This window comes from Manis pentadactyla, chromosome 5, assembly GCF_030020395.1.
Source record: "Manis pentadactyla isolate mManPen7 chromosome 5, mManPen7.hap1, whole genome shotgun sequence".
NCBI classification, from domain to species: Eukaryota; Metazoa; Chordata; class Mammalia; order Pholidota; family Manidae; genus Manis; species Manis pentadactyla.
The window spans coordinates 154,019,172-154,034,534 of NC_080023.1; the positions used below are offsets into that span (position 1 = coordinate 154,019,172).

Below are 15,363 nucleotides of genomic sequence, written 5' to 3' on the forward strand. Positions count from 1 at the left end.
CGAGAAGCTGAAAGCATTTCCGCTGAGATCGGGAACTAGACAGGGATGCCCACTCTCTCCACTGTTATTTAACATAGTACTGGAGGTCCTAGCCACGGCAATCAGACAAAATAAAGAAATACAAGGAATCCAGATTGGTAAAGAAGAAGTTAAACTGTCACTATTTGCAGATGACATGATACTGTACATAAAAAACCCTAAAGACTCCACCCCAAAACTACTAGAACTGATATCGGAATACAGCAAAGTTGCAGGATACAAAATCAACACACAGAAATCTGTGGCTTTCCTATATACTAACAATGAACCAACAGAAAGAGAAATCAGGAAAACAACTCCATTCACAATTGCATCAAAAAAAATAAAATACCTAGGAATAAACCTAACCAAAGAAGTGAAAGACTTATACTCTGAAAACTACAAGTCACTCTTAAGAGAAATTAAAGGGGACACTAACAGATGGAAACTCATCCCATGCTCGTGGCTAGGAAGAATTAATATCGTCAAAATGGCCATCCTGCCCAAAGCAATATACAGATTTGATGCAATCCCTATGAAACTACCAGCAACATTCTTCAATGAACTGGAACAAATAATTCAAAAATTCATATGGAAACACCAAAGACCCCGAATAGCGAAAGCAATCCTGAGAAAGAAGAATAAAGTAGGGGGGATCTCACTCCCCAACTTCAAGCTCTACTATAAAGCCATAGTAATCAAGACAATTTGGTACTGGCACAAGAGCAGAGCCACAGACCAATGGAACAGACTAGAGAATCCAGACATTAGCCCAGACATATATGGTCAATTAATATTTGATAAAGGAGCCATGGACATACAATGGCGAAATGACAGTCTCTTCAACAGGTGGTGCTGGCAAAACTGGACAGCTACATGTAGGAGAATGAAACTGGACCATTGTCTAACCCCATATACAAAAGTAAACTCAAAATGGATCAAAGACCTGAATGTAAGCCATGAAACCATTAAACTCTTGGAAGAAAACATAGGCGAAAACCTCTTAGACATAAACATGAGTGACCTCTTCTTGAACATATCTCCCCGGGCAAGGAAAACAACAGCAAAAATGAGTAAGTGGGACTATATTAAGCTGGAAAGCTTCTGTACAGCAAAAGACACCATCAATAGAACAAGAAGGATCCCTACAGTATGGGAGAATATATTTGAAAATGACACATCCGATAAAGGCTTGACGTCCAGAATATATAAAGAGGTCACACGCCTCAACAAACAAAAAACAAATAACCCAATTAAAAAATGGGCAGAGGAACTGAACAGACAGTTCTCCAAAAAAGAAATACAGATGGCCAACAGACACATGAAAAGATGCTCCACATCGCTAATTATCAGAGAAATGCAAATTAAAACTACAGTGAGGTATCACCTCACACCAGTAAGGATGGCTGCCATCCAAAAGACAAACAACAACAAATGTTAGCGAGGCTGTGGAGAAAGGGGAACCCTCCTACACTGCTGGTGGGAATGTAAGTTAGTTCAACCATTGTGGAAAGCAGTATGGAGGTATATCAAAATGCTCAAAACAGACTTACCATTTGACCCAGGAATTCCACTCCTAGGAATTTACCCTAAGAATGCAGCAATCAAGTTTGAGAAAGACAGATGCACCCCTATGTTTATTGCAGCACTATTTACAATAGCCAAGAATTGGAAGCAACCTAAATGTCCATCAATAGATGAATGGATAAAGAAGATGTGGTACATATACACAATGGAATACTACTCAGCCATAAGAAAAGGGCAAATCCAATCATTTGCAGCAACATGGATGGAGCTGGAGGGTATTATGCTCAGTGAAACAAGCCAAGCGGAGAAAGAGAAATACCAAATGATTTCACTTATCTGTGGAATATAAGAACAAAGGAAAAACTGAAGGAACAAAACAGCAGCAGAATCACAGAACTCAAGAATGGACTAACAGGTACCAAAGGGAAAGGGACTGGGGAGGATGGGTGGGTAGGGAGGGATAAGGGGGGGAGAAGTAGGGGGGGTATTAAGATTAACATGCATGGGGGGGTAGGAGAAAAGGGAGGGCTGTACAACACAGAGAAGGCAAGTAGTGATTCTACAACATTTTGCTATGCTGATGGACAGTGACTGTAAAGGGGTTTATAGGGGAGACCTGGTATAGGGGAGAGCCTAGTAAACATAATATTCGTCATGTAAGTGTAGATTAGTGATACCAAAAACAAAGCAAAAAAAAAAAAAAGGGCAGTTCCTGTGTGGTAACCTCCAACGAGTTCTACACAAGGGTATAAAGGGCATATAAAAGTGTAGGCAAAGGGTCTGTTTGTGTTTATACAGAGGATCAAAGCCTAATTGGGCTACCCCGAAAATGAACTAAGATACGATATGAAAAAGAACTTCCAACATCTGCACTCTCTGGAAGACTCATGCCAGAAGATGATCATCAAAAAACCCCAACAAAGATCCACGCACTGCTACAGCTGTAGATGCACTCATCCCACCAGTTCCTGGACTTGCCATGGGAATGAGGAAGGAGATATCTAAGCTGACCTGTGCATACAGTAAAACAACAAATTTGACTGGATCTATACTGTTGGAACTCAACCAAGAATTTGGAGAAGTGCAAATTGTAGCACTCCAAAGTCTTACAACTACAGACTATTTACTGTTAAAAGAACATATGGCATGTGAACAGTCCCCAGGAATGGGTTGTTTTAATTTGTCTGATTTCTCTCAGACTGTTCAAGTTCAGTTGGACAATATCCACCATATCATAGATAAGTTTTCACAAATGCCTAAGGTGCCTAACTGGTTTTCTTGGTTTCACTGGAGATGGCTGGTAATTACAGATATGCTTTGGTTATGTAACTATACTCCTATTATGTTAATGTGTGTGCGCAATTTAAGTAGTAGCTTAAAACCTATATATGCTGAAGTTACTCTACAAGAAGATATGTCAAAGAAATAATCAATCTTCCCATGTTTTCTTCCGCCTGCTACTTCTATAGCTTTTCTTCTTCCTTCCTAATTACAACCCTTAAATAGAATTCGTGCCTCATATCAAATTTACTGACTATCATAATTCTTCCAAGTGGTAAAGATACCTCAAGACAAATGCTGGGCATAGAAGCCACAGGGCATAAATATGCAAAGAATTAAAAAGCTAACCTTTTCAAACAATAAGGCTTCCCTCTCACTTACGAACTTCACATTTCCCTGTATGGCCCCGGAAGATGACTGGTTAGCCAGAGACGGGTAAGATTCCTCAAGGGAGGAACAACCTAAGACAGGCACAGTCGCAGGGGGGCCATCAGGTGAGAAATTGGGGATCAACAGAGGTGAGGCTTAGAACCTCACCCCCCCCCGTTCTGAGAGAAATCTTCTGCATACGTGGATGTTTTATTGCCCTGGTCTAGCTTGGATTAACACATAGTCTACAGGCACACACCTGATCACCTACATTTGCTCTCTTACAACACTAAACTATGTTTTCTACCTTTATCTTGTATCTACCTACCACTTCAGCATTTTATTAAAAATAATAATAATAAAGAGAGAAATGTGGTATCCACATATAAATCAAGTATAAAAACCAAATGAGTATTCATATTTGAACTGACTGTTTAGAGTTCATAATGCATGAGCAAAACCGAAAGTTTCTGTGATGACTGCCCTTGTACTGTTCACCATGTAACTTATTCATTATGTAAGAATTTGTTCTCCATGTAAGAACTTGTTTGTTATGCCTCAGAAGATTGGAGACTGACGAAAATTAGGCTTGGGGTGTATTAATGATTGTGCATTGAGCACTGACTCCCCTATACAGAATTTTATTGTCGTTAACAACCATTTGATCAATAAATATGAGAGATGCCCTCACAAAAAAAAAAAAAAAAAAAAAAGACAGACTTCCAATGGTAAAATAAATAAGTAACCGGGATGTAATGTATAGCATAAGGAATATAGTCAAGATATTGTAACAGCTTGGTAGGGTGATAGCTGGAACCTAGAATTATGTATATAAATGTTTTATCACTGTGTTGTACACTTGAAACTAATGTAATGTAATACTGTGCGTCAAATACCCTTCAATAAAAAATAATTATTAAAAAAAAAAAAAAGAGTCACAGTATTTTATGTCCATTTTACCTCAATAAAGCTGTTAAAAAAAATTAGGAGGAACCAAACACTTTTTCTAAGATTCAAACTGAAACAGAAATTTCCTAAACATCTTTCCTGTGAACTAGTCATTCAACCTTTGTGACAGCGCAGACAGCTCACTATCTCCTGGCTGATGAATGCCAACCAGAGGCCAGTTTATTCCTACACTGGATGGAAACATACTTCCCCCTTCACCTACTTCACCTGTGGATCCCATCTGGAGCCAAACCAGGCCAATTGTCCTCCTTTCCTGTGATAGCCCTTCAGACTCTGGCAGACCATTGTCCTTCCCTCCCTCACTTCCTTGCGCCCCTCAGGTTTTTCTCCTCTGGGCCAGGACTTACGTACCTTTGGAAGCCCCTTGCCCGCCACCGCCACCCCGGGACATCTTGCGCTGCTTCCCTCTCTCACAGTGAATTTCGGTCTGTGTCTGCCTCGTCTTGCAGGGCAGCACAGCCCACCAACCGTGCTCCATGGACCACGGGACTAAGGCATTAGCACTACCACTGACCGGCCTCCTCCCCGTCTTTGTTCTTCTATCAGCACAGAGTAGGAGCACGTTAAGCTTTCTTGGCAGCCGTGACACTGTGCTGACCCAAATTAAAGATGTAAGTTACCCCAAGTCTTTTCACGCACATTTGCAGCCTCTTTCTCTCCCAGCCAATTCTTCCTCAAGTATAATGAAGCACAACTGCAGAAATCTGACATTTTTCTTAAATTTTGTACTGTTGCATGTTATCCGTTGCACAAACCTTGTGATCTTTTTGTTGCATACTTGGTTATTCAATGTATCTACAAACCCTCTTAGCCTTAGCATATTTTATGCATATTAATGAAAAATAGTAAAAGGAATTAGACAAAGTAGTTATTGTGGCTAGTTCGTCAAAATGTTCCTCTCTGATTTGAAAGAGGAAAATTTACTGGACAATATCTCTGATAATGCCCTTTTTTCAAATAGGAAATCCCACCCAGATGGATTCTCACTTACTTAGGCACAAAAGGAGTACGGACTCCTTTGGTCAGCACGGGCGTAAAAGCTGACCTCACACTGCTGTCTTGGTACCTGTGACAAATCACAAACCCTCAGTTAGTTGATATGACTTTCTCTTTAAAGCATACACTCATATTCCTGAGATCTTACACTCTTTCTATGGAACATAGGTTCATGGTAGACGAGAAAAGATTGCTTCAAATCTCAAAGATTCAGGAAGGTAAATTTATTATAGGCCTGTCCTAATCTAATAAGAAAAGTATAAAAATGCTTCAAGACCTTTTGAAATATTGAGGTGTACTGATTATTTGTTGACTTCTCCCCAAAGCACTTCAATCACAAATTTAATATCCCCCCACCCATAAATTAAAGACCAAAAAACACTTTAGTGACCCAACTACACACATCCCCCAGTGCTCTCATTTAGTTCAGTCTGTAAGAGAAGAACTTCACATATTACACATAAGGGCCTGTGCATGGTGCACAGAATCACTGTTTATTCCAATTATGGGAAAGATAATACAGAGCCCTCAGTTACAGGCTCACTGGGATCTAGAAAAATTACCAACCTGGAGAACATGAGAAACCTGTTTGGACCATAATAATAGTAATTTTCTCTCTGACCTCCACAAGAATCCTTCAATCTTTTATGCTAAGTCATCAGAAATACACACCCAAAGTCAAACGTTTTAGAAACCTGAATGTTCACCTTTTCATATAGATGTACTTATCAAGGATCTAGTGCTGCCACCCACGTTTTGAATTTTGTTGTTATCAGTCAGCTAGTGGGACCAAACGAAAACTCAAGTCTTTTAATCTAATCATCTTTATCCCAAGTTATATCCATCAAGGAGGTTTCCTGGGTACACCTCTTTGAGCTCCGCTGATACAATGTATTGGCCCAAAGAAATAAAGTAGCAAAACCTATTATAGTACTATGCTTTAAAGACAGACAGTATTTTCACCTGAAGTAGGGATATTTTAAGTGATTCACCAAGTATTCTGCTAAACCCATACTGTATTAAAGCTCAGAGCTTTAAGAACTGAAGGAAGGGAACAGTTCTGGCAGCACATCTCATAGCAAAGGCTAAAGGAAGGCAGGACATGGCTGATACACACCAAGGTGCTTAAAGAGGTCAAACACCTTGTTTTTTGGGTGTTGAGAGGCATGTGAGACACACAAACCCACTTAGGACTTAAGAAGAAAAAAGGATTTCATCAAGTCCTCCACCCCGAATAGCCAAAGCAATCCTGAGGAAGAAGAAGAAAGCAGGTGGATTATGCTCCCCGGCTTCAAGCTCTACTACAAAGCCACAGTAATCAAGACAATTTGGTACTGGCACAAGAATAGACTCATAGTTCAGTGGAAAAGACTAGAGGGCCCAGATATAAACCCAAGCATATATGGTCAATTAATATATGACAAAGCAGCCATGGACATACAATGGGGAAATAGCAGCCTATTCAACAACTGGTGTTGGCAAAACTGGACAGCTACATGCATGTGAATGAAACTGGATTATTGTGTATCCCCATACACAAAAGTAAACTCAAAATGGATCAAAGACCTGAATGTAAGTCATGAAACCATGAAACTGCTAGAAAATAACATAGGCAAAAATAGTCTGAATATAAACATGAGCAACTTTTTACTGAATGCATCTCCTTGAGCAAGGGAAACAAAAGCAAAGATGAATACATGGGAGTACGTCAAACTTAAAAGCTTCTGTGCAGCAAAGGACACCATCAACAGAACAAAAAGGCATCCTATAGTATAGAATATATTCGTAAATGACATATCCGAGAAGGGGTTATGATCCAAAATATATAAAGAACTCACATGCTTTAATACCCAAGAAGCAAATAACCTGATGAACAAATGGGCAGAGGATATGAACAGACCACTTTTCAAAGAAGAAATTCAGATGGTGAACAAGCACATGAAAAGATGCTCGCTCCACATCACTAATCATCAGGGAAATGCAAGTAAAAACCACAATGAGATATCACCTCACACCAGTAAGGATGGCCAGTATGAGAAGACTAAGAACAACAAATGCTGGTGAGGATGTGGAGAAAGGGGAACCCTCCTACACTGCTGATGGGAATGTAAGCTATTTCAACCATTGTGGAAAGCAATATGGAGGTTCCTCAAAGAATAGAAATAGCATTTGACCCGGGAATTCCACTCCTAGGAATTTACCCAAAGAATAGAATTCTCAGATTCAAAACGACATATGCACCCCTATGTTTATTTCAGCACTATTTGCAATAGCTAGAATACAGAAGCCACCTAAGTGTCCATCAGGAGATGAATGGATAGAGAAGAGTTGGTACATGTGCACAATGGAATACTACTCAGCCATAAGAAACAAACAGATTCTACAATTTGCAGCAACATGGGAGGAGCTGAAGGATATTATGCTCAGTGAAATAAGCCAGGCGGAGAAAGACAAGTACCAAATGATTTCCCTCCTTTGTGGAATATAACACGAAGCAAAACTGAAGGAACGCAACAACACAGACTCTCAGACTCCCAAGAAGGGACTAGCAGTCACCAAAGGGGAGGGGTGTGGGAGGGTGGGAGAAGGGGATTCAGGGGTATTCTGATGGGCACACACGGCGTGGGGGGGATCAGGGGGAAGACAGTTTAGTACAAAGACGGCAAATAGTGACTCTGGCATCTTACTACGGTGATGGGCAGTGACTGCAATGGGGTTTGGCGGGGACACGATAACAGCGGTGAATGTAGTAACCACATTGTTTTTTCATGTGAAACCTTCCTAGGAGTGTATATCAGTAATACCTTAATAAAACAGAATAAAAAGAAAAAACAAAAAAACGAAGTCGAGTCCTCGGTCTGGGGAGGGTCAGCGTATCTTACCAGCAGGAAGGCCTCCAAGGGGATCGGAGGAAAGGAGTGGGGACGGAGGGGTGAACGGGATAGCGATGGGCCGCGGGAGCCGGCGGGGCGGGGCGGGCGGGTGGGCGGCTCCCGGCCTCCGGGGCGGGGCCGAGCTGCGGGGGGCGTAGCTTGCTGAGAAAATTTCCCATGCGGGCGATCGGCGAGATCTGTCGGGCGAGCGGAGCCCAAGGCTCTCTGAGAGACTGACTCCCTTCGCTGGCGCGCCTGGGCCAGAGGCGAGGCGAGCTTTGTGCGTTGGCCGCGCGCGTTCCCAAGTTGCCGGGAGACGGCGCGCGAAGGCCGCCTCGGGGCTCGCGGCTCCGTGCCCACCCCTCCTGTGGGAGTCAGCGCATGGGGCAAAATCACACCCACCCTTATGCTGCCTTGAGCACTTTGACCATGTTTTTATGAACGTTAACGTCTCTCCTCATTGTTTCCTCCTTTTGCGCCCCTTCCAGGAGGGAAGTAGAGGATTAGGGACGTGCTTAGGCTTCTCTGCCACATGGTACTTGTTGTGGGGAGGCGTCTTCACTGGCCAGCTCATGGTCCCACTGGCTGGGAATGTCCTGTGAGACCCTCCCCTTCCTCCCTCCCCATCCATTGCCTTGATGGGCTTCGTCATGGCCAGAAATCGGGGACCTCTTGGGCACATTCCGCCCCAAATGTGGGCAGGCATGGGGACAACCTGTCCACGTGGGCCTGCCTTCTCCCCAGGCTGGGAAGTCAGGGACCGCAGACCCAGGTCTCTCTAGCCTGGGGGCTCTTAAATATGGTGGTAGGAGGGGCCAGCCTGAAGGACATGGGCCTCTGTGTCAGCGCTAGGGTCTGGCTGTTAAGATACAGTGGGTCAGGGCATGGTTCATAGGCCAGGGAAGCTCTGCTTGGGGGTGAGGTCCTGCTAAGCCAGGGCCTGGTTCTGAGTCCAGGCTCTGGGCCCAGCTGACCTCTTCATGTGCCAGGGCAGGCCCCCTGTGCAGGCACATACATCCAAACAGCTGGCCAGCCCTGCCCAGCACATAGCCCAGCTGTAGTTGTCTTGGCAAAGCAGCCAAACAGCCGGCAGGCAGTGATTGGGAAAAACCACCACAAACAGCATGTGGCTGGGAGGTGGGCAGCAGTCAGTTTCTGTAGGTCGTCCTAAGCCCACAAGTGAATGGTGTATGCACTGGCAACTGGGTCCCTTTGCACGCACTGGCCATTGCTGGGTGACAGGGTGTGTCATGCAGTAGACACGCATGCGCATGAAGGCTGCTTGCAGAAACTGACCGAGTGGCGGTAAGCAGGTGTTAGTCCTCCACACGGGCATGTTGGGCTAGGGTTCAACCTGATTACAAAAACAAAAACAGGTTTACTGAACTCTAAAGATCACTTTCAGAAACAAAATTTTTTAAGCTGGTAAAAGATTGAAAACTTTTAAATACACTGCTTCCAAATTGATGGCCATTGACAAGGTCAGGATGGAGTTTTAGAGGATGAAGCTTCTCATCTCAGGGTTTTCCATCAGAAGGTGGGTCTGGGAGCACGAATTTTGTTCTGCTTTAGGCATTAAACCCTTCCTTGGCCACGGCCTCCGGACAGCTCCTGTGATTCAACCCCAACTGTCTGGGGACCTTCCAAGAGCAGGACAATGCAAAATTCCCTGTCATCTCTGCTCTTTAAAAAGAGAATGAACGTAGAGAAAGCCATAACTGCTGCTTTGTTCGAGCCACCTTGGGCAGCAGGGACAGTTGACTCCTTGAATCACTGGGGTACAAGCCAGGGAAGTCTTCCTGGAGGCTGTGGCAGGCAGGGCCACAGACAGCCGGCACTCAGGTGGAGGTGGGCGCCCTTCCCTTCCTGTGGCCCACCCCGACTGTGGCTGGGGCCCTTGAGTGGGGAGGCCCCGCCTTGCCCCTGTGGAGTCCTCAGACAGCCCATTGACCCCAGCCTTCCTCTCTCCCTGGTGGCTGAGCACAGTGGCCGAGAAGTCGCGGGTGCCGCAGCTGGAGGAGGAGCTGATTCTGCGGCGCGGCGAGATCCAGGAGCTGCCGCAGTGCTTGCTGCACCCGGGCGCGCCCCCCGCCGCCCACGCGGAGGCTACCGAGACACTGCAGCTGCGAGAGCGGCTGCTGTCGGCCAGCAAAGAGCACCAGAGGGAGAGCAGAGAGCGGTGCTGCGGGACAAGAACGAGAAGGCCCTGAGGGCCTACCAGGCGGAGGTGAAAAAGCTCCGGGTGGCCAACGAGAAGTACACGCAGGAGTGGGGGAAGGTCCAGCAGGCCACCAGCGAGAAATGGGGCTCATGGACAACTGGAAGTCCTAGCTGGACTCACTGGCCTCGGACCACCAGAAGTCCCTGGAGGACCTCAAGGCCACCCTGAACTCAGGCCCTGAGGCCCAGCAGAAGGAGAACGGAGACCTGAAGGTAGGGATGGAGGGCATCAAGATGGAGCACCAGCTGGAGCCGGCAACCTGACGGCCAAGCGCCGCATCGAGACGGCCATGCACATGAAGGAGAAGGAGGGTCTGCGGCAGAAGCTGCAGGAGGCCCAGGATGAGGTGGCTGGGCTACAGCAGCACTGGTGGGCCCAGCTGGAGGTGCAGGCTGGCCAGCCCCGGCTGGAGCTGAGGAGGCCCAGGACGGGTGCCGCGATGCCGACCTGCGGGTGCACGAGCTGGAGAAGCTGGATGCGGAGTACCGGGGGCAGGCACAGGCCATCGAGTCTCCCAAGGAGCAGATCTCCGTGGCCAAGAGGAAGATGCTGGATTAGCAGGTGCTGCAGTGGGCAGAAGCCCAGAGCAAGCAGGAGGCTGAGAGGCTGCAGGAGAAGCTTCTTGTTGATGAAAACAGACTCCAGGCTCTCGAGTCCCTGTGCTTACCCAGCACCCTGCTGCTACGGGGGACCCATGGGCTGCATGTGAGGGTCCAGCTGTGGAGGGCCTGGGTGTTTACGAGCCACTTTGTCCCAGCCGGGGGAGGCATTCTCCTTGTCCCCAGGTGCATGGCGGGGAAGATCCTTGTCCCTCCATCAGTCAGAAGGGCAGCTGGGCCTGGTGACTGGGGCCCCAAGCTGGTCTGATCAGATGTGGCTGGGACCCCACAGGCCAGGCAGCAGAGAAGAACACCTCGGCACTGAGAACGGGTTTCTCCGACTCCCCGCATCCCTGATTCACCCAGATGTCTTCCTGTGGAGGGCAAGCCCTGTGCATTCCCAGAGGGCCCATCTCCAGCACAAGCACCTGGAGGTGGCCCCCTTTCTGCCAGTCCTAATGAGACTGAGCGACAGTCCAGCAGCCACTTCCTGAGAGTGTGGGCGTCCCCAGAGTGGGCTCTGGAAGGCTAGAGGTGGATGGCCAGAGAGGCTGCTCCCACTAGTACCAGTTTTGCCCCAAATTCGGCAGGCTGAGGCCCTTGGTAGTGTAGGCTATGTCCACTCCAGCATGACCAGGAAAGGCCTTCGCGTGTTTCCTGCCACTAAGGCCGCACACTGCCCCGTCTCACCTGAACTCCCATGAAGTTCGTATTGGCTCCATAGATGAGCAAACCAAGCCTCTGAGATGAGTAACTTTCCCAGGTTTCTTGCTCATCAATGACAAAGGGCATATCTAGCCTACTGCGGAAGGGCTGACAGGGGCCCAGGATGACAGTGATCAGATCTTGCCTGAAGGGACACCCAGCAGCATAATCATTGACTTCATCCAAGCCCTGGGGCTTGTTGAGCCTGTGGTTCTCCTTGTTCATTTAAACCAGAATTTGGCATCTGAGCAGTAAGTGTTCAGGAGTTCCAAGTGCTGGGTACCTTTTTTGTGAAAGGAGCTCTGCCTGCATCATACCTTGAGGTCCCCCTGCAGGGGCCTTCTCACCCACTCCTCCCTGTTTTTTGCAAGTGCTCTGCCCGGACCCTGGGCAGAGGGAAGAGGAAGAGCCCCAGGTGAGCTTGTGTGCACGTGGCCTGACTGGCTGCCCAGGGCAGGGGTTTAGGCCTGGACCCCTAGTCTCCCTAGAACCCCCTAGTCAGGGAGGTTTTGGACGGCTGTGGTTCCACAGGACAGCACCCCTTCAGTCAGAGACCTTGGGGCAAGATTGGGTGGTAACGTCAAGAATCCCATCTCTTGACTTCCATACATATGGGACCTCCACCCAGATCCACATGCCTCCCAAATTCAGAATTTTAAGTCCAGGGACAGCTAGATTTTGGTCTCATGTAGAAAGTGTGGAAAATTTAAAGAAATGTTTTAGTGTGTGTCTCATTTTGGGAGCTTAATCATAGCCAGCTGAGACTAAAATGGGGCTTGGGATGTTTGAGCAGAAGCATGAGGGGCAGGCTGATGGAGGTGACTGCCTGTTCAGTGCTGTGCTGCCGTGATTGGATTCTGCAGTGTTCGATTCTGGGAAACTGCATGCTCAGCGGACAGCCAGCTCGGATGGTGCCCCCTACCTGCCACGTCCTGGAGGGAGGTCTCTGGGTGAAATGCGCTAGAGGTGGGGGGCTCTAACAGCCCCCGCTGCAAGCCTGAGGCCAGCTCTGAGCAGTCCACTGCAGTTTTGTTCCCAGGAAGCCCAGCCTGGCTTCTTACTCTGTGGTGCTGCGCAAGGCCTTTTCTGCATCTCAGTCTTCTCCGTAGAACAGGGAGTTGAGTAGTTTAGAGGAGACTGCTGGTGAAAGAGCAGTGTCCTGTCTGGCACACAGTAGGTGCACACTGTAACACATGGGAGCCTGTCCCCTGCCCTTCCCCTCCCCCTCAACCCAAGTGGACCTCTCATGTCTGCGGTGATCCTTTCCGGCAGCCCTGGCCGTCACGGCCAGACCAGAACTTTCTCAAATGCCTGGCTCATGGCTCAAGGCCTGGCACCTTGCTTCTCTGCAGCTCTTGGCTCAGGGAAGCACCCCATCTGCTGGGCTGCTCAGGCATTCTGGCCAGTGTGGGGATGTGGGCCCATGGTTCCAGGTGTCCCCTTCAGAGGACAGTTTTGTGTCTTCTGGGACTCAATAGATTGAGAATTGGCAGGACCCTTGGGGTCCCCCAGCCACCCTCCCCACATGCCTGATACCTGTTGTTGTCGATTTCTCCCAGCAGTTGGCAGCCCTGGGAGCTGGACGTCTTCACCTCTGCCGTAGGCCCGGAGGCTGGAGTGGGCACAGGGACGGGCTTGCTGAGATCCTCATGGTCATAGCTGCCCGGCCCTGCTTGAGCAGGGGAGAGGCCCTGGGGAAGGCTCTTGACTGGGCCTCAATCTCCACAACTGAGCATGGGGACACCCCTCCTATAGGGGTACGGGGCGTGGCAGACATGTAGTGTGGTGGGTGTGTTGGAAGTGCTGGTGCCGTGGACCCCTGGCCCTGCTGCCCTGAGCACCTCACAGCCTCACGTGCCAGGTGCATCCCTGAGGACCCAACTGTGGCCTCTGCCTGTTTCCTCCCCAGCAGAATATCCGTGTGTGGGACTTGCAGGACCACGTATGCCTCCAGCCCTTCTGTGGAAAGCTGTTTGCCCGGGAAACTGCCCTGTCACCAGTGCCTACTTCCACCCGAACGACAGCACCCTGGTCTGCAGCACCTTTTCAGTGAGTGCTGTGCAGCTGGGGCGTGGCTACACATAGAGGGTGGCCACTGTGGCCAGGGTCTGTGTCCGCCAGGACTCCCAAGGGATGGTCATGTCCTGTCCCTCCTGAGACTGTGCTTTATTAACGTCATGAAGACAAAGCTGAGAGTGTGGCTTTCCCATGAGGATCCCATCTCTTGGGATTTCCTGGAGACTGTTTGTATTCCCCCAGCCTGCCACCCTCTCAGATGCTGCTCTTTTCCTGATCTGTGCATCCTCCTGACTCTCCTCCTGGAAGCCCGCCCTGATCCCCACACTGGATCAGGAGCCTCCCCGCTAAGCTCCCTTGGCCCCATGCCTTCCCCTCAGTATTGGCCCTCATAACTGTCCTGTCTGTCTCTTGGGACTTGCCTGCTAAATCATGACTTCCCTCCAGGAAGGCAGGCCCCACACCTGAGCAGTCCCTCTGGAGAGGACTTGGAGAGAAGTGATGTGAAGACTGTCTGTGAGCTGTGACTTAGCTGGTGCCCATGTGCCCTGTGTCCTGCCCCTGCCCCTGCCCCTGGATGACAAGATATACGGGAGAAGCACAACGGGCTGACTGACCAGGTTGATGTGGGGCCTAACAACAAGATGGGGATTTAGGAGAGGCCTGAACAATGGGCAGCCAGTGGATGGGAGGTTCTAGAAAGGCTGATGAGGTGTCATTTGTGGTTGGCAGGAAGGGGTAGCTCCACAGAGGCCTGTACTCCCTGTCGGCCAGCCACCCTGGCACATATGCCAGCCTTGTGCCCCTGACTGGCTCTCCCCAGATAGTGAGTTTCATGGGTTCCTCCACCTCTGCTGAGTGCCAGAGTGGCTGCAAGCATTTGTTGAATTAAGTAGACTTTTGAAGCTCATTTCAGGTCATCACACGTTATCAAATCCCTGCTCTTTGTCAGGAGCAGAAAATACATTAATTAGACACTGTCCCATCCCTCAAGGAATCTACAGAGTAGAAGGAGAACAGGGAATTTCAGTACAAAATGCCATGTGTTGTCATGAAGATGAGTTAGGTGGCTCGTGGAGCACAGAGGCATTGATCCTTAGACGGTCCCAGGATAGAGGGTTGTCAGGGAAGGCTTCCCAGTGGAGGGACATCAGATTGAGGCTTTAAGCTCCTCTGAAGTCATGAGGGACCTTGGGCTTGGACTTTGGGGGTTATGAGAACACTAGGGTTTGGGAGTCCTGATCTCAGGGAGTAGAGGTCACAGAGTAGGGGTGAGAGGCATGCTGGGGAGCTGAGGGGCCTGGCTGGCTCAGGCGCGTGCACAGTCTGGATGTCTTAATGTCTGAAAAGTCTCTCTCTGGGCCCAGTCACCGAGGGCAGAGCCCTCTGACTGCCCAGCTGTCTGCCCCTCTCCTCGCTTACAGATTGGAATACGAACAGGGTACTTGGAGACCCAGGGGCGTGGGAACGGACGGGAGAAGACCACACTTACAGCTCACCCCTGTGCGCCATCCTCTACAACACGAATGTGAAGCAGGTGAGTGGGCCACGCTCGTCTCTGCGGCAGGCGTTCCCGGTGGCACAGGCAGGACCCAGACCTCCCGATGTGTCTGAATCAGCATCCAAGGGGCAGTCGGGGCCCGTGGTGGCGTGGGGCGGACTCTCATGGCCGGCAGCTCGGTGGAGGCTTGGCCGGAGGTGAGGTGGGAGCTCCGCAACTCGGCCACTGGATCACCTGCCTCCTCTGACCTGCGGCCTGGCCACCGCCTCAGTCGGTCCCGACAGGGGG

At 49.0% G+C, this 15,363-nt stretch overlaps 1 protein-coding gene and 1 pseudogene across 1 annotated transcript in view; both read left to right on the forward strand.

The window, feature by feature from the left end:
- LOC130678885 (uncharacterized) overlaps positions 1 to 15,363 on the forward strand; it is a 132,227-nt gene that overhangs the window by 43,838 nt on the left and 73,026 nt on the right. The window lies entirely within an intron of this gene.
- Positions 12,328 to 15,363, forward strand: part of LOC130683995 (uncharacterized) — a 30,682-nt pseudogene continuing 27,646 nt past the window's right edge.